The sequence below is a fragment of the Aquarana catesbeiana genome, linkage group LG02, assembly GCF_042186555.1.
Source record: "Aquarana catesbeiana isolate 2022-GZ linkage group LG02, ASM4218655v1, whole genome shotgun sequence".
In the NCBI taxonomy this organism is placed as follows: domain Eukaryota; kingdom Metazoa; phylum Chordata; class Amphibia; order Anura; family Ranidae; genus Aquarana; species Aquarana catesbeiana.
The window spans coordinates 374,251,340-374,269,719 of record NC_133325.1 but is presented as its reverse complement, the minus strand read 5'-3'; the positions used below and the strand labels follow the sequence as shown (position 1 = coordinate 374,269,719).

The 18,380-nt window shown below is 42.6% G+C and overlaps 1 protein-coding gene across 1 annotated transcript in view; it reads left to right on the top strand.

Annotated features, from left to right (window-relative positions):
• Positions 1-18,380, top strand: part of TMEM132E (transmembrane protein 132E) — a 741,227-nt gene that overhangs the window by 168,563 nt on the left and 554,284 nt on the right. The window lies entirely within an intron of this gene.

Below are 18,380 nucleotides of genomic sequence, written 5' to 3'. Positions count from 1 at the left end.
CGGAGTCTGTGTATTTGAATTGTTTTTGAGCACTGCACTATTACGCTTTGTATTTTTAATATAAGGTTGGCCGATCACCTTTTTTTCTGCTAGTTGCTATCTCCCTCTAGATCGCTCACTCATACTGTTTTAGCTGGATTTGGATATCATCTGGAGCAATTCCGTCCTTGTAACAGCAGCAAACTCTTCACATATTTTCACACCATTCATTTTAATTTTAATTTTTGGGGGGGTTTAATTTAAAGGCACGTCATATGATCCTAGCGTGAGTAAATAAAGTGATATATGTTGTGTTGGTATTCTAAGCAACCATTAGGTTACAGTGAGTATATTAATTGATTCTTTTAGTGGCAGTAAGCACAATTCAACTTTCAATGTCAGATTTTGTATTATAGTTTACCTTCCCCCCCTTGCTGGTTCTTCATAACTACTGTGATTGGGTTGGGACTGAATGGATGAAGGTGGTTAAACAAGTCAAGTTTATTTGAAAGTAATGAAATGTTTGACTATGTATTTGGCACCCTCAGTCAGCACTCACCTTTCCTTTTTTCTTTTATGTTGCTCCATTCAGCCAGAAGTTCCCCGGATATGGAGGGTCATGGGACTCTCTCCATGTGACAATACAGTCGTTTGGCTCAGCACTGTCAGATGGGGCAGTCAACCCACTTTAACCACTTCAGAACTGGAAGAATTTACCCATTTTCTGACCAGGCCATTTTTTGCCTGTAATTTTAACTGACAATTGCACGGTCTTGCAATGCTGTACCCAAACAAAATTGATATCCTTTTTCCTATAAATAGAGCTTTCTCTTTTCTCTTCTCTTTTCACCTCTGCATTTTTTATTTTTTGCGCTATAAACAAAAAAAGAGCGACAATTTTGAAAAAAGAACAAATTGTTTTACTTTCTGCTATAAAACATTTAAAAAAAAATGTAAAAACAAAATGTATTCACCAGTTTAGGCGAATATGTATTCTGCTACATATTTTTGGTTAAAAAAAAAAAATCTCAATAAGCGTATATTGATTGGTTTGCACAAAAGCTATTGCGTGTACAAAATAGGGGATAGATTTAAGGAATTTTTTCTTTTTTTTTTCTTTTACAAGTAATGGTGGAGATCAGTGATTTTTAGCGGGACTGCGACATTGCAGCTGACAGATCGGACACCTAACTGACATTTTTGACACTTTTTTGGGAACCAGTGACATTATTACAATAAGCAGTGCTAAAAACATGCACAGTTATTGTACTAATGACACTGGCAGGGAAGGGGTTAACATCAGGGGCGATCAAAGGGTGAAATGTGTTCCCTGCAGGTGTTTTTTACTGTATGGGTGACTGTGTGACTGGGGAAACACATCTCCCCTGTCAGAACGGAGATCTGCCTTGTTTACACCGGCAGATCCCCATTCTGTCACTACGGGGAACGATCATGGTCGAGTCCACCAGACCCGCTGATTGGCTCCCCACTGGCCAATGGGAGCGCCCACAAAAGCAAGGTTCCCGAGCCAACGTACACCTAATGCAATTTGCGGGATGGTGCCACATTGCTGTAATATAATGACGGCGGCTGGTCGGCAAGTGGTTAAGCACCAACTGGAAGTCTTACTTGAGCTTACAAAGGCCTGTCTTCACACTGCCTGTAGCAAAACAGTTTACCAAGAGAATGAAAGGGATAAACAGGTATGGGAAAAATTTGTCTAATACCTTAATCTTACATTTTTTGGCCTACTCTGTTCCATCTGAGGCAATCTGTATCTTGATACCAATGGTGGAAACCATTATCCTCTGGTTGGTATTCCTTTTTCTTACCTCTGCATTGCATCCTGACATTGTCATGGCAGGAGGTTGCCCAGAGAATATGTAATCTAGCCATGCAGAGTAAAATGCTTCAACTGTCTCATCATAAAGACAATTTCATTAACAGGGGAAACTGCCTGTAAAATGTTTGACTCGCATTCTGCATTGTTTGGGATTCTTGTTTTCTTAAACAAATACAGAATTTTAATAAGAGATTAATGATCCCAGTGGAAAATTTAATTTACTCTCAGCTTATTTATTTATTTATTTGAGGGGAGTTTTTTTTTCTCAGTCAGAAAACAAAAAAGAAAAACATCAGCACAGCTTGTTGTCTAAGTGATTGGAGAGAACACTCCCTGCGTGTGGAATCATTGAAACAACCACAAATGAAATGTGATTCCCTGGACTGGAAAGACACATTAAGGTTGGAGGTGTGGAGGCTGATAGCATTGACTGTGCCATCACATTAACCTGTTCTCAGCTGGATATGATGAGCTTTCTGTGCAGATTACATATCTTATCCTACTGAGAGATGGAGACGGAACCCTTGTCTAATCTGAAAATGTTTTTTGATCATTTGCTTTGCAGTTTTGTAGCTTTTTATGTTAATAGTCAAGGATTACTTCTAGAGTGTTAATGATCTTAAGCTGCACAAAGGTGGTTGGTTTTAGCAACAAACTGTTTTGACTCTGAAATTTACAGCTATACACATGTTGCAAAGTGTTCCTGTGACAAATTTATATTTTGGAACTTTTAATTAGCTTTTGGGTTCTGAGTAGTTTTACAGAAGGAGGAACAGTTATCAACAGGAGTGTATTTAAAAAATGCTAATGTGTTTAGGTTGCCTGTACTACTATTACTATTATTATTATTATTATTATTCAGGATTTATATAGCGCCAACAGTTTACGCAGCGCTTTACAATATAAAAGGGAGACAATACAGTTATAATATAATACAATACAAGAGGATTAAGAGGGCCCTGCTCAGAAGAGCTTACAATCTAATATTACTACTATTTTTGTATAGGAATTGTACAATTTTTTTGTCTCTTTTTTTGGAACGATTGCTGGTTTGTAAGAGTTTTGTAGTCACTCTAAGAAAAGGAAATGGCATATGCTTAATAGAGTGGAAGCCAATTAATAGCAGGCTAATTACAGCAAGGCTGAGTGGAAGGCATGCCAATATTTTCGGAATTGTGATTCAGTTTTATCCGCTGACAAACAACAGGAAAAAAAAAAACAGAAAAGATGAATTTTATGAACAGTTCTAAAATAAAAAAAAACAATTACCAAACAAATTACTTCAATTATCACCATTAGATTGGTAAATATTATTGAGCCATAGGAAACATGGATCGGGTACATTGTATGAGAATGGAAAGAGGCCACGTTTGCGCTGGTTTCACACCTATGCGTTTCTGCTGCCTGCTTTTGTGCGGGCACGGCAGCCCATTCAAATGAATGGCCTGCGGTGCCTGCGTTTCCACAAATATTAAAGGTGCATGCACCTTTTCAAAAATGCGACCTCAGGGAAACTTCCCTGTGGTTCCCACACCCACAATGATGCTGAGATGCATGAGGGTGCCATTAAGAATGAATGGCAGCCCCACGTGTCTCCTATGAGCAGCGCGTTTTCACTAAGGGTGGTTGCTGATGTGGAAATCGCTGTGATTCTCACACCCACAGTCACACGCATTGGTGTGAACCTAGCGTTAGTAAATGAAACAGTATAGTGATGTACAGCCGTTGTCAGTAATAAGGAGAGATGTTTTCTTATGTTTGGAAAGATAAAGAAATCCATTTAGATGGAAATTTCAGTATAATCTTAGACATCAATCTGAGAATACAGTCCAAATCCAGGATTCCGAAGCACTTTGGATCATCACATCAATAAAATAATGAAGAAATATTAAAACAACTTCAAAAAGGAATGCTGAACTTTTAATGGCAGATACTGTGCTGACAGCCACCATTGTCACTCCCCTTTTACAGATGGGACTGAAGGCAAGGAAATTATGATCTTAAACATTAATGTACTGGATCCACTGAAGGAATGTCCAAGAAATTCCATTCACACAAGTTCTTCTACCTTGGCAATATTATCTGAAAAAATTGAATATTTGGAAGTTGGTGCCAAATAGCATCCCCACCAAACTGGGTCTGCACAATAAATGTATTTTGTCAACAATTCCATATGGTTTCGATCAAAATATGACCTGGTCAGGTTGTCATCTTGTCTTGAAATTTAACAAGGAATATTTGTATCCTCTTGTCACAAAAGATCTTAAATTGTGATCTTCTTATATGGTGTCACCTAGAGGATACGGGCACTATTATAATGCAAAGGTGATCAAAATCTTTTCCTTGACTGGAAAACAAAACCTTTTTAAATTAACCTAAAAGTGTACAATCATCAACTACACACCCAGAATGTGAATATGTTTACATTTGTGATGATCAAAAAGAGGGTAATGACTGGATTTCTATATATTCTGCTTAGTGCAGTCAGATGAGAAATTGATAGTCCACTTAACACATCCAACAGCATATAGCCCTAGCAACCAGTAAAATGGGCCTTAATGGCATGTTTGAATAAAAACAGAAATTTTCAGAGGAAACGCAAAGAATCTTGGGTTTATCTCACATTTTGCTCAATTGTTTTTAGGTTTAAGAGTCCAGGTAAAATATCTTAGCCTGATGGTATAACTAAACACCAGTACATTGGTACAAAAGCCAACAATGCATCCAATATAAGATGGCACGAGCAACTCGCTTCATGGAAACATAAGTGTGTTCCATATCAAGTTATCATTCTAGACTACTAGTTTTGAAATACTTTATCATAGTATTTGCCAACAGGTAAGGGATGTTTGTTAACATTTAAGTATTTCAACTGAGTATTTAGCTGTTCCCATTGAATATCACTTTCATTCATATTGTTCCTCCACAATAAGATTAAACACGTTGTGTGGAAGCTTTTTGTGAGACAACTGTACAATTAAAGCATAGGTATTGTCTGCATCAGCCTAGAAGTGTAGTTTTATAAATTAATAAACTGAGTTTACAGCTTGAACCCTTTTAAACAGTACGAAATGATCTGCTCTTGAACTCTCCAGTTAATTTACCATTACAGCTACCTGGCCTGTATAAACTAATTGATGAGAAGGGCCTTTAACATAAATCAATTAATTCAGCACTGCTTACTGCCTTAGTAATGTAAATGGGAAGGTTAAATCCTATGCATTTGTATAAGATTGTTTACAGTTAAAGGGTTTAGGTTATGGATGACATAAGTGTAATAAATTAACTACTTCATGTATATTCAGTCAACAATCTAAATGTGTTTTGCTATTGTCAGTTATAATTATTAACATACACATAAGTATGTGTGCTAAAGCTTGCTTAATTTTACATAACAATAAAAAATAAAATAAAGAAATGTGTAAAAGATGACCAGATGACCTTCAAGACTGTGTTTTATTAGACAGTAGGAATGAACTGACAGTAGAACTAGTATGTGTATATACATTCATCAATCTAGATGTGTATTGCTTTTGTTAGTTAAACATAGGGATGAGCTTCGTGTTCGAATTGAACCCATGTTCGACTCGAACATCGGCTGTTCGATCGTTATTCGAATTGCGAACGATATGGGCCGTTCGCACCAAATTCGTGTGGCGCGTCACGGCCCATAATTCACTGCGGCATCGCAGTGCATTGCTGGCTGATGATTGGCCAAGCATGCACTATGACCGGCAGAGAGAGCTGTAATTGGCCAAAGCCAGTGTGGCTTTGGCCAATTATGGCTCAGGGGGTTTAGAACACGCCCCACGCTATATAAGGCCGCCTGCACGGCGGCCCTGTGTAGTGTGTTCCGGCATGCTTAGAGAGAGAGAGAGAGAGACAGTGTTGCATATATATATATATATATATATATATATATATATATATATATACACACTGTATTCAGTTTAGCTAGATCCGTTCCTGTTATCTTCCTACTGACAGGCAGGCTTGTCTTGTTACAGTATTTACAGCTACCTGAAGAAAATTGCTGGTGTTCTTTTGATCCTATTAGTACCACAGTCAGGCAGCTAGACTATTTACAGTTAGTGTAGTGCTTCCTCCTCACAGTGTTCAGTTAAAGCTACAAGTTAGTTTAGTGTGACCTCTGCACAGTGTTCAGCTAAAACTACAAGTTAGTGTAATGCACAGTGTTCAGCTAAAGCTACAAGTTAGGGTAGTGCATCCTCCTCACAGTGTTCAGCTAAAGCTACAAGTTAGTTTAGTGTGACCTCTGCACAGTGTTCAGCTAAAACTACAAGTTAGTGTAGTGCACAGTGTTCAGCTAAAGCCACAAGTTAGTATAGTGCGTCCTCCTCACAGTGTTCAGCTAAAACTACAAGTTAGTGTAGTGAGACCTCTGCACAGTGTTCAGCTAAAGCTACAAGTTAGTGTAGTGCGTCCTGCTCACAGTGTTCAGCTAAAACTACAAGTTAGTGCAGTGCGACCTCTGCACAGTGTTCAGCTAAAGCTACAAGTTAGTGTAGTGAGACCTCTGCACAGTGTTCAGCTAAAGCTACAAGTTGGTGTAGTGTGTCCTCCTCACAGTGTTCAGCGAAAACTACAAGTTAGTGTAGTGAGACCTCTGCACAGTGTTCAGCTAAAGCTACAAGTTGGTGTAGTGTGTCCTCCTCACAGTGTTCAGCAAAAACTACACGTTAGTGTAGTGCACAGTGTTCAGCTAAAGCCACAAGTTAGTATAGTGCGTCCTCCTCACAGTGTTCAGCTAAAACTACAAGTTAGTGTAGTGAGACCTCTGCACAGTGTTCAGCTAAAGCTACAAGTTAGTGTAGTGCGTCCTGCTCACAGTGTTCAGCTAAAACTACAAGTTAGTGCAGTGCGACCTCTGCACAGTGTTCAGCTAAAGCTACAAGTTAGTGTAGTGAGACCTCTGCACAGTGTTCAGCTAAAGCTACAAGTTGGTGTAGTGTGTCCTCCTCACAGTGTTCAGCGAAAACTACAAGTTAGTGTAGTGAGACCTCTGCACAGTGTTCAGCTAAAGCTACAAGTTAGTTTAGTGTGACCTCTGCACAGTGTTCAGCTAAAACTACAAGTTAGTGTAGTGCACAGTGTTCAGCTAAAGCCACAAGTTAGTATAGTGCGTCCTCCTCACAGTGTTCAGCTAAAACTACAAGTTAGTGTAGTGAGACCTCTGCACAGTGTTCAGCTAAAGCTACAAGTTAGTGTAGTGCGTCCTGCTCACAGTGTTCAGCTAAAACTACAAGTTAGTGCAGTGCGACCTCTGCACAGTGTTCAGCTAAAGCTACAATTTAGTGTAGTGAGACCTCTGCACAGTGTTCAGCTAAAGCTACAAGTTGGTGTAGTGTGTCCTCCTCACAGTGTTCAGCGAAAACTACAAGTTAGTGTAGTGAGACCTCTGCACAGTGTTCAGCTAAAGCTACAAGTTGGTGTAGTGTGTCCTCCTCACAGTGTTCAGCAAAAACTACACGTTAGTGTAGTGCGACCTCTGCACAGTGTTCAGCTACAAGTTAGTGTAGTGCGTCCTCCTCATAGTGTTCAGCTAAAACTACAAGTTAGTGTAATGTGTCCTCCTCACAGTGTTCAGAGAAAACTACAAGTTAGTGTAGTGCGACCTCTGCACAGTGTTCAGTTAAAGCTACAAGTTGGTGTAGTGTGTCCTCCTCACAGTGTTCAGTGAAAACTACAAGTTAGTGTAGTGCGACCTCTGCACAGTGTTCAGCTACAAGTTAGTGTAGCACGTCCTGCTCACAGTGTTCAGCTAAAGCTACAAGTTAGTGTAGTGAGACCTCTGCACAGTGTTCAGCTAAAGCTACAAGTTGGTGTAATGTGTCCTCCTCACAGTGTTCAGCTAAAACTACAAGTTAGTGTAGTGCGACCTCTGCACAGTGTTCAGCTAAAGCTACAAGTTGGTGTAGTGTGTCCTCCTCACAGTGTTCAGCAAAAACTACAAGTTAGTGTAGTGCGACCTCTGCACAGTGTTCAGCTACAGCTACAAGTTAGTGTAGTGCGTCCTCCTCATAGTGTTCAGCTAAAACTACAAGTTAGTGTAGTTAGACCTCTGCACAGTGTTCAGCTAAAGCTACAAGTTAGTGTAGTGCGTCCTCCTCACAGTGTTCAGCTAAAACTACAAGTTAGTGTAGTGTGACCTCTGCACAGTGTTCAGCTAAAGCTACAAGTTACTGTAGTGCGTCCTCCTCTAAAGCTACAAGTTAGTGTAGTGCGACCTCTGCACAGTGTTCAGCTAAAGCTACAAGTTAGTGTACTGCGTCCTCTTCACAGTGTTCAGCTAAACCTACAAGTTATTTTTTTGCGAGCTCTGCACAGTGTTCAGCTAAACCTACCTGTAGAAGGTTGGTGGTGTTTTCCTGATCCTATCACTACCGCAGGCAGCTAAATTAGCTACAAGTTATTTTTTGGAGAGCTCTGCACAGTGTTCACCTAAAGCTACCTGTAGAAGGTTGGTGGTATTTTCCTGATCCTATCACTACCGCAGGCAGCTAAATAAGCTACAAGTTATTTTTTAGCAATCTCTGCACAGTGTTCACCTAAAGCTACCTGTAGAAGGTTGGTGGTGTTTTCCTGATCCTATCACTACCGCAGGCAGCTAAATAAGCTACAAGTTAGTGTAGTGCGTCCTGCTCACAGTGTTCAACTAAAACTACAAGTTAGTGCAGTGCGACCTCTGCACAGTGTTCAGCTAAAGCTACAAGTTGGTGTAGTGTGTCCTCCTCACAGTGTTCAGCGAAAAATACAAGTTAGTGTAGTGAGACCTCTGCACAGTGTTCAGCTAAAGCTACAAGTTGGTGTAGTGTGTCCTCCTCACAGTGTTCAGCAAAAACTACAAGTTAGTGTAGTGCGACCTCTGCACAGTGTTCAGCCAAAGCTACAAGTTAGTGTAGTGCGTCCTCCTCATAGTGTTCAGCTAAAACTACAAGTTAGTGTAGTGAGACCTCTGCACAGTGTTCAGCTAAAGCTACAAGTTAGTGTAGTGTGTCCTCCTCACATTGTTCAGCGAAAACTACAAGTTAGTGTAGTGGGACCTCTGCACAGTGTTCAGGTAAAGCTACAAGTTGGTGTAGTGTCCTCCTCACAGTGTTCAGTGAAAACTACAAGTAAGTGTAGCGCGACCTCTGCACAGTGTTCAGCTATAGCTACAAGTTAGTGTAGTGCATCCTGCTCACAGTGTTCAGCTAAAGCTACAAGTTAGTGTAGTGAGACCTCTGCACAGTGTTCAGCTAAAGTTACAAGTTGGTGTAATGTGTCCTCCTCACAGTGTTCAGCTAAAACTACAAGTTAGTGTAGTGTGACCTCTGCACAGTGTTCAGCTAAAGCTACAAGTTGGTGTAGTGTGTCCTCCTCACAGTGTTCAGCAAAAACTACACGTTAGTGTAGTGCGACCTCTACACAGTGTTCAGCTACAGCTACAAGTTAGTGTAGTGCGTCCTCCTCATAGTGTTCAGCTAAAACTACAAGTTAGTGTAGTGAGACCTCTGCACAGTGTTCAGCTAAAGCTACAAGTTGGTGTAGTGTGTCCTCCTCACAGTGTTCAGTGAAAACTACAAGTTAGTGTAGTGTGACCTCTGCACAGTGTTCAGCTAAAGCTACAAGTTAGTGTAGTGCGTCCTCCTCTAAAGCTACAAGTTAGGGTAGTGAGTCCTCCTCACAGTGTTCAGCTAAAGCTACAAGTTGGTGTAGTGTGTCCTCCTCACAGTGTTCAGCGAAAACTACAAGTTAGTGTAGTGCGACCTCTGCACAGTGTTCAGTTAAAGCTACAAGTTGGTGTAGTGTGTCCTCCTCACAGTGTTCAGTGAAAACTACAAGTTAGTGTAGTGTGACCTCTGCACAGTGTTCAGCTAAAACTACAAGTTAGTGTAGTGCGTCCTCCTCTAAAGCTACAAGTTAGGGTAGTGAGTCCTCCTCACAGTGTTCAGCTAAAGCTACAAGTTGGTGTAGTGTGTCCTCCTCACAGTGTTCAGCGAAAACTACAAGTTAGTGTAGTGCGACCTCTGCACAGTGTTCAGCTAAAGCTACAAGTTAGTGTAGTGCGTCCTCCTCACAGTGTTCAGTGAAAACTACAAGTTAGTGTAGTGTGACCTCTGCACAGTGTTCAGCTAAAGCTACAAGTTAGTGTAGTGCATCCTCCTCACAGTGTTCAGCTAAACCTACAAGTTATTTTTTTGCGATCTCTGCACAGTGTTCAGCTAAACCTACCTGTAGAAGATTGGTGGTGTTTTCCTGATCCCATCACTACCGCAGGCAGCTAAATAAGCTACAAGTTATTTTTTGGCGAGCTCTGCACAGTGTTCAGCTAAAGCTACCTGTAGAAGGTTGGTGGTGTTCTCATACTACAGGCAGGCAGTTGATTTTGCTAGCTGATATATATATATCCCTGCTTAGTGCAGCTACAGGCCATTAGTATGTCTGGAAGGCCAACAAGGAGAGGCAGACAGTCACAAGCCAATAAAAGAGGGCAAGCAGGCTCTGTGTCTAGAGGCAACAGTGCTGGTCGTGGAGATGGTGCATCCTCATCAGCACTTTTTTTCGGCAGCTGGCCGCGTTGAGCCGCAACATGCGGAAGACTTGGTTGAGTGGATGACCAAGCCGTCCTCATCCTCCTCATCCTCTCTCACCCATGCCCAGGGTACTTTGTCTGGCAAAGCAGCAGCCTCTTCCCTCAGCTCAATGTCATCAGTGACTCCTTCCCTAGCCCCACCATGTCCTCCTGAGGAGTCCCTCGAACTGTTTGACCACAGTGTTGGGTACATGCTCCAGGAGGATGCCCAGCGTTTGGAAGGCTCTGATGATGATACTGAGCTAGATGAAGGCAGTAACGTGAGCATGGACAGAGGGGGTGCCCAAGAAGGACAGCAATCTGGCAGTCATGCTCCCCCTGCTGCAGCATACTGCCAGGTTTGCTCCAGTGATGAGGAGGGAGGGGATGATGAGGTCACTGACTCAACGTGGGTGCCTGATAGGAGAGAGGAGGAGGAGGAGGAGGCACATCACCAACGAGGCAGGATGCCCTCCAGGGGCCAGCCTAAGGGCAGCACACTGACTGCATCACACTCCAAAGCTCCGCATGTGCAGGGCGCTGCAGTCTCTGCACGTTATTCAAAAAGTTCTTTGGTGTGGGCCTTTTTTGAGACAAGTGCATCAGATCGCACCACTGCTATTTGCAACATATGTCTCAAGCGTATCTCGCATGGCCAAAACATCTCCCGCTTGGGCACCACATGCTTGACCAGACATATGTTGACCTGCCATGCAGTTCGTTGGCAAGTGTATCTAAAAGACCCACACCAAAGAACAAAGAGGACCTCTCCTTGCTCCTCATCAGCTGAGATCTCCAACCCCACTATACCTTCAGTCCTCTCTGAGACCTGCACTGAGAGGAATGAAGGTGTAGAATTAGGTGTGTCACAGCCAAGTACTTGTGGGCAATCTGCTTTCGGTACACCGACATCAGATTGTACCAGGCAAATTTCCCTGCCCCAGCTGCTGCACCGCCGAAAGAAGTTCACTCCCAGCCATCCACATGCCCAGTGGTTGAATGCTAGCTTGGCAAAATTGCTAGCAATTCAACTGCTGCCTTTCCAGTTGGTAGACTCTGCCCCCTTCCGTGAGTTTGTGGAATGTGCGGTTCCTCAGTGGCAGGTACCCAAACACCACTTTTGCTCACGGAAGACGATTCCGGCTCTCTACCGGCATGTGGAAGGCAATATCTTGGCCTTGCTGGACAGGGCGGTCAGCGGTAAAGTGCATATTACCGCTGACTCATGGTCCAGCAGGCATGGACAGGGACGTTACTTAAGTTTCACCGTGCATTGGGTGACTCTGCTGGCAGCTGGGAAGGATGCTGGACAAGGTGCAGTAGTGTTGGAGGTTGTTCCACCACCAGGCCTCCAAAATGCCACTACTAATGATTGTGACACACCTCTCTTCTCCACCCCCTCCTCTTCCTCCATGGCCTCTTCCTGTGATTTGTCCTCGGAACCAGCGGTGCTCCATAGGCATTCAAGGGGCTACGCAAGTACACAGGCCAAAAGATGCCATGCGGTGCTTGAGCTGGTGTGCTTGGGGGACAGGAGCCACACTGGGTCAGAGGTTCTGTCAGCTCTGCAGGGGCAGGTTCAGAGGTGGTTGACGCCACGCCAACTTAAGGCAGGAATGGTGGTTTGTGACAATGGCACCAACCTCCTCTCTGCCCTCCAACAGGGACAAATGACCCATGTGCCCTGTTTGGCTCATGTCCTTAACTTGGTGGTGCAGCGGTTCTTGGGCAGGTATCCGGGCTTACAGGATGTCCTGAGGCAGGCCAGGAAAGTCTGTGTGCATTTCCGCCGGTCATATAATGCCAGTGCTCAGCTGGCGGACCTCCAAAAGGAGTTTAACCTGCCCAAGAACCGCCTGATCTGTGACATGCCCACCAGGTGGAACTCAACGTTGGCCATGCTGCAGCGGCTGCACATGCAGCAGAGGGCCATCAATGAGTACCTGTGCAACTATGGCACCAGGACAGGGTCAGGGGAGCTTGTTTTTTTTTCCCCACGCCAGTGGGCCATGATCAGGGATGCATGCACTGTCCTGTCACCATTTGAGGAGGCCATGAGGATGGTGAGCAGTGACAGTGCATGCATCAGTGACACTGTCCCCCTTGTCCACCTGTTGGAGCACACGCTGCGTGGAATAATAGACAGGGCACTTGAGGCAGAACAGAGACAGGAAGAGGAGGACTTCCTTAGCTCTCAAGGCCCCCTTTATCCAGACAGTGTTCCTGAGTGCCCGCCGATCACACAGGAAGAGGGTGAGGAGGAGGAGGAGGATTGTGTCAGTATGGAGGTGGAGCCTGGCACTCAGCATCAGCAGCAGTCTTTAAGGGATCAGTCCCAAGAAACACATGGACTTGTACGTGGCTGTGCGGAGGTGGCTGCGGACCATGTCGTCCTTAATGACCCAGAGGACTCCGGACCAAATGCCTCAGAAAACCTACACTGCATGGCCTCCCTGATCCTGCAAAGCCTGTGTAAGGATCCTCGTATTCGTGGTATCAAGGAGAAGGACCAATACTGGCTGGCAACCCTCCTTGATCCACGTTACAAGGGTAAGGTTGCGGACCTTATCTTGCCATCGCAGAGGGAACAGAGGATGAAACATCTTCAGGAGGCCTTGCAGAAAGGTCTGTGCAACGCGTTCCCAGAGACTGGGAGGTCACAAACTCCTGTTTCTGGACAACATGTTGCTGAGGCTTCGGTCAGTCAAAGAAGGAGCGGTGGAGAAGGTGGCCGCCTGACCGATGCGTTCAGACAATTTTTTGGTCCACAGCCCCAAGGTATGATCGGTTCCAGCAACCATCGCCAGCGTCTGTTTTACATGGTGCAGGAATACCTAGGGGCAAGATCTGACTTGGACACCTTTCCCACCGAAAATCCTCTAGGTTACTGGGTCTTGAGGATGGATCACTGGCCAGAGCTTGCACAGTATGCAATTGAGCTACTGGCCTGTCTTGCATCCAGCGTTCTTTCGGAAAGCACATTCAGTGCTGCTGGAGGCTTTGTAACCGATCACAGGGTGCGTCTGTCCACTGACTCGGTCGATCGACTGACCTTCATAAAGATAAATCAGTCTTGGATCACCACCAGCTACCAAGCACCTGACGCTGATGTAACCGAATAATTTTTTTTGAAATCTCAGATTCCTTCAAAGACTGCCTATGCTGATGCTGAGTGACTATCCTTAGTAATTATCCTCTTCCTCCTCAATCATCACGCTGATAGCTTGTAAGAACATTTTTGGTTCTGGGCGCCTCCACCAGTGCCTAAGGCCCAATTTTTCAGCCCCTGTTTAACAGGGGTGTGTAATTACAATTTTTGATGCAATACTTTGCAGCAGGGCTCCTTCCTGCGTTCCAACTAGAGTATCTGTGAGGGGTTGCAGTGTTGTGGCACCAGCACCAGTGCCTAAGGCCCAATTTTTCAGCCCGTTTAACAGGGGTGTGTAATTACAATTTTTGATGCAATACTTTGCAGCAGGGCTTGTTCCTGTGTTCCAACTAGAGTATCTGTGAGGGGTTGCAGTGTTGTTGCACCAGTGCCTTAGGCCTAATTTTTCAGCCCCTGTTTAACAGGGGCGTGTAATTACAATTTTTGATGCAATACTTTGCAGCAGGGCTCGTTCCTGCGTTCCAACTAGAGTATCTGTGAGGGGTTGCAGTGTTGTGGCACCAGCACCAGTGCCTAAGGCCCAATTTTTCAGCCCCTGTTCAACAGGGGCATGTAATTACAATTCTTGATCTAATATTTCACAGCAGGGCCCATTTCTGCGCCTACCAAGATTGAGTGAGGACTTACAGTGTTGTGGCACCAGCACCACCACCACCACCAAAGGCCCAATTTTTCAGCCCCTGTTAAACAGGGGCATGTAATTACAATTCTTGATCTAATATTTCACAGCAGGGCCCGTTTCTGTGCCCACCAAGAGCGAGTGAGGACTTAATGTTGTGGCACCAGCACCACCACCAAAGGCCCAATTTTTCAGCCCCTGTTCAGCAGGGGCATGTAATTACAATTCTTGATCTAATATTTCACAGCAGGGCCCTGAGAGGGCTTACAGTGTTGTGGCCACAACAACACCTAAGGCCCAGATTTCTGCTGAGTATATAGGGCAGGCCCCTACTTTCAAACATCCAACTTACAAACGACTCCTACTTGCAAACGGAAGGAGACAACAGGAAGTGAGATGAAATCTACCCCTAGGAAGGGAAATTCTCTCCTGTAAGAGTTAATATGGGAAAAACATTTCTCCTTTCCACTGATGCTTTATCACCAATCCTTGTTTCACAAAAAAACCCAAATTTTCAAAAAACATTTGGCATTGGGACAAAAAGTGAGGTTCAATCTTCTGAAGAGGAGCACAGACAGCAAAACAAATGTCACAGGGGTGATGTTTTCCAAAAAGCTTAAAAAAGATTTTTTGGCTGGAGCTAAACACGTTAAAAAAATGTACCTGTTCAAAATTACAAACAGATTCTACTTAACAACAAACCTACAGTCCCTGTCTTGTTTGCACCGCCTGTATACTGCTGTTCAGAGTATATAGGGCCTGGTGGCCCCACACCTTTCCTTTTTTTAATTTGGGTGTGGGGTTCCCCTTAATATCCATACAAGACCCAAAGGGCCTGCTAATGGACTGGGGGGTACCCATGCCGTTTTTCTCACGGATTTTCATCCATATTGCCAGGACCCGACATTACATTAAAGCCGCAAGCAGTTTTAAATGACTTTTTTTCCTTTAAAAAAGACATTTTGTGCAGGGACTGTTCTAAGCACGGGAAACACGCGCCACTTTACAGGCATACTATAGACACCCCCCAGGTACGATATTTAAAGGAATATTTCACTTTTTTTTTACTTTAAGCATCATTAAAATCACTGCTCCCGAAAAAACGGCCCTTTTTACAACTTTTTTTTGCATTGATACATTTCCCCTGGGGCAGGACCCGGGTCCCCAAACCCTTTTTAGGACAATACCATGAAAATAGCCTTTAAAATGAGCACTTTTGATTTCGAACGTTCGAGTCCCATAGACGTCAATGGGGTTCTAAAGTGCGAATTTTCGATCCGTTCGCAGGTTCTGGTGCGAACCGAACCGGGGGGGTGTTCAGCTCATCCCTAGTTAAATATATATATATTAACATGAACACAAAGGCCTGTTGACTAAAGTGCACTTAATTTTACATTTACATGTAAATGTTTTAGTAAACATTGAACATATGACCTTTCTAGATGCATCTTATTACATGGTATGAATGAACTGAAAGTAGAGATAACATTTTTTGAATACAAACACTCTGAAATTGCAAGTTATAATTGTTGCATCCAAAACTACTGGGTTGATTTACTACAGACAAATAGGCTATTCGTGGTGCAAGGGAAGTTGCACTTGGCAAGGAAATTTGCTTACTAAATACTGTGAAGTTTTACTTTGCAATGAATACACAATTGCATACAAGGAAAATAAAAAAAAACTGCATTTCTGCTTGCTCATGATTGAATGATGAAACTTTAGCAGAGCTTCACCCCATTCACGAGACTAATTCACTTGCAAAGTGCAACTACTCTTGCACAGTGAACAGCCTATTTGCCTTAAATAAATCAACCCCTCTATATCTTGTTCTGCTTGAAGTAGGCAGAGCTGGGTTAGAGTACATAACACAGTTTGAGATATTTTGTTTATGTAACCACTTCCCGCTGGAAGGCCATCATATGACGTCCTGGGCTTATAGTGGTGATAGCTGGATGATGCCTGCAGCTACAGGCATCATCCAGATAGCTTTTTTTTCAGCCAGAGTCTTGTAAAAGCCATACTAGCGGCACGTTAGTTGCTGGATTGCTTTTACAGGCAGCCAGAGGAGACGTGTCCCCCCCGCTTCTGCCTCCTTCCTGTGTCTTACCGGGCTCTCACGTGTGATTGGGGAACGCGGAGAACAGATCAGGTGGTGGTGCCAGATTACCATAGAGCTAACCATGGACTGGATGGTCCCCAGCCATCTCTGTGATCCTGGGAGGCCAAAAGCAACGCTATGACGTCACTTTCTGCACTGGCAGATGTAAACACTGCCAATTTTTTTTTACCCTGGAAAGCAGAGATTTATTTGTTTTAATCTTATTCTTTCCAGGGTAGAGGAGATATCTGGGGTCTTATTGACCCCAGATGTCTTCATAAAGAGGACCTGTCACAACTTATTCCTATTACAAGGTATGTTTGCATTTCTTGTAATAGGAATAAAAGTGATTAAAAATAAAGAAAGAAAGAGATGGTGTAAAAATAAAAAGTAATAACATAAATAATAACAATAATAATTAAAAAAAAAATTGTACCCCTGTCCCCTCATGCTCCCACGCAGAAGCAAACGCATACATAAGTCACGCATGTAAATGATGGTTGGACCACACATGTGAATTATCGCCATGAACATTAGAGCAAGAGCAATAATTCTAGCACTAGACCTCCTCTGTAACTTTAAACTTTTTTAGCACTTTTTTAAGCATTTTTAAGCACCATAAATTTGCACCATTCCACGAATATGCGCAATTCTAAAGTGTGACATGTTTGATATCTATTTATTCAACATAACATCATCTTTTATATGCGCAATTCTAAAGTGTGACATGTTTGATATCTATTTACTCAACATAACATCATCTTTTATATTTTACCAAAAAATTGGGTTATCTATGGTGGGTTTTTTTTTTCATTACAATTGATTAAAGTGTATTTTTTCAAAAAAGATTGTGTTTGAAAAACTGCTGGGCAAATACCATATGACAGGGATCCTCAAACTACGGCCCTCCAGCTGTTGTGGAACTACACATCCCATGAGGCATTGTAAAACTCTGACATTCACAGACATGGCTAGGCAAGATGGTAATTGTAGTTCTTGAACCACTGGAGGGCCATAGTTTGAAGACCCTTGCCATATGACATTAAAAATTTTAAAATCGCGATTTTATTCTTTAGGGTCTTTGTTATAAAATATATATAATTGTTGGGGGCTCTGAGTAATTTTTTTAGCAAAAAAAATGTAGGAGAGAAATTCCAGAATCTGTCCAGATGTAAAGTGGTTAATCATTGGGGTTGATTTACTAAAGGCAAATAGATTACTTAATTTGCAAGGGATTCATGTCTCTTTTTTTTCCTTGCACGTAATTGGGTGTTCTTTGGAAAGCAAAGTTACACCACATTCACTAAGCACTGACAAAGATTCCTTTACAAAGTGCAACTTCCCTTACACATGACAGCCTATTTGCCTTTAGCAAATCAACCGTATTGCATCAACATTCATATATTCTTTCTTTCACTCTTTCACTCTACATGTAGCAAATATCTGCACCTGGATAGCATATCACTACATGCTATGGTACAAGTGCAGCAACCCACGTCAATTAATAGGTTTTTTAATTCATTGGTTAGACCAGGAACATATGGATTCTATATTTTGCACTTAGAGCTTTGTTTCTTGCAATTTTTTTTACTGGATTGGTTTACAGGAGGTTTTTTTTCATACTGGTATTTGCTCTAGTTTAATGAGCCATGAAGATACAATGTTTCCCTGCAATGATATTATTGCATGCACTATTTTATGGCAGTATTCGATAAAGCTGTAGCTGTAGTTTCCAAAGTATCATGCAGTGCTATAATTAAGTGTTAAAAACTACAGTGAATAAATGTGTTACTATGATGATGTTTAGTAGATTCTCACAGTCTCCCACAGATTTGTAAGACTTTAATAAAGCCCCCTTGGTACTACAAACCAAAATAGCGAATGATGCATTCTTTTTATAATTTCAGTGTTTAAGGGGAAATATAGAACAAGTAAACAATTATTTTTTTTAATCTCATTATCTTTTCAATAAAGTAAATCTAAAACTCTATTTGGGATAGAGTAGTGAAGGGTTAAAATCACTGTTATTTTTATGCCATTTGTGGTCCTGTATACTTGGAATTGAGAGGCTATCTTTCTAATGTGAGAGAAATG